This window comes from Cyprinodon variegatus, unplaced genomic scaffold, assembly GCF_000732505.1.
Source record: "Cyprinodon variegatus isolate N-32 unplaced genomic scaffold, C_variegatus-1.0 Scaffold1847, whole genome shotgun sequence".
Classification (NCBI taxonomy): Eukaryota; Metazoa; Chordata; class Actinopteri; order Cyprinodontiformes; family Cyprinodontidae; genus Cyprinodon; species Cyprinodon variegatus.
The window spans coordinates 78479-79533 of NW_015152300.1; the positions used below are offsets into that span (position 1 = coordinate 78479).

General features: G+C 31.7%; 1 long non-coding RNA gene across 1 annotated transcript; it reads left to right on the top strand.

Annotated features, from left to right (window-relative positions):
* Nucleotides 1-182: 182 nt before the first annotated feature.
* On the top strand, nucleotides 183-1033 carry LOC107104690. The gene is made up of 3 exons (XR_001482279.1): nucleotides 183-449; nucleotides 528-682; nucleotides 801-1033. It is a non-coding gene; the product is annotated as an uncharacterized LOC107104690 (long non-coding RNA).
* The last annotated feature ends 22 nt before the right edge of the window (nucleotides 1034-1055 follow it).

Here is a 1055-nt window from a genome sequence, read left to right on the forward strand (position 1 = left end):
ATCTAATTACCTTTGTCTTATCGTATTACTTTTTCTTTCAATAATTGAAGGGTGCCAACAATTCCTTTATGTATAATAGTCTGGAAAGGTCGCTTATTTATAATATGGATGTTGTTTAAGTGACTAAAATGTGTGCATCGAAATAGGTAAATGTAGTTTAAGTAAAAAGAATGAAGAGAAGATGAAAGCTACAGCAACATGACTTGATAAACACAGTAAGAGCTACTCATACTACACATTTTTTCTACCTCATATTTTTATTTCCTTTTCAGGGTGGAGAAAACAAAGATGTTTGTAAAGAACTGGAGAGAAACCTTAGCCAACAAAGTGACTTGATCAGATATGCAATGGTGGAGAATTACAAAATTTTTGAAAAGTGCCTACAAGAAGGAGTCGAAAAATCCAAAGATTCATTTGAAAAAATCTTGAAGAACTTTCTCTATCCTCCAGTATGTTTTTGGATACTAAAAACTTAGTAAACAGTACTTTGTATTTATTTATACTCTAAAATGTTTGTATTTCTTCAGAGAAAGAGTGGACGTGGTTTTCATAGACAACTAAGAAAACTGGTCGAAAATAAAGGGGTCCTGAAACTAAAACGTGGGCGGGAAAAAAACTTCAACACAAAGTTAATTTCACTCCTGACAGATAGCATTGATGAGGAATTCAGAAAAACTTTCCCGTAAGTATTGTACTTTATAAGCTGCTTAAATTAAGAGAATGTTTATAATAAATGAGTTTACTAATTTAATGTATGTATACAGTGTAAGATAATTAGAAAATACATTTAAATATTTCAGGAATGACGGAAAATGTGGTCCAATCTACGGAGTAATCAATGAATTTTCACTTGATGTTGAAGGGCTAAAACAGAAGTACAGTGATGTTGAACTACAGCTGGTATTTCTGAAGAATGAGGTAACTAATGGGGAATAGGGCTGGGCGATATAGAAAAAAAGCGTATCGATAAAAAAAATGCATATTGATCGATATTGATAATTATTGAAAAGATTTGAAACCATATTTTATGTGCAACTCTGCCTAGACATTTTATG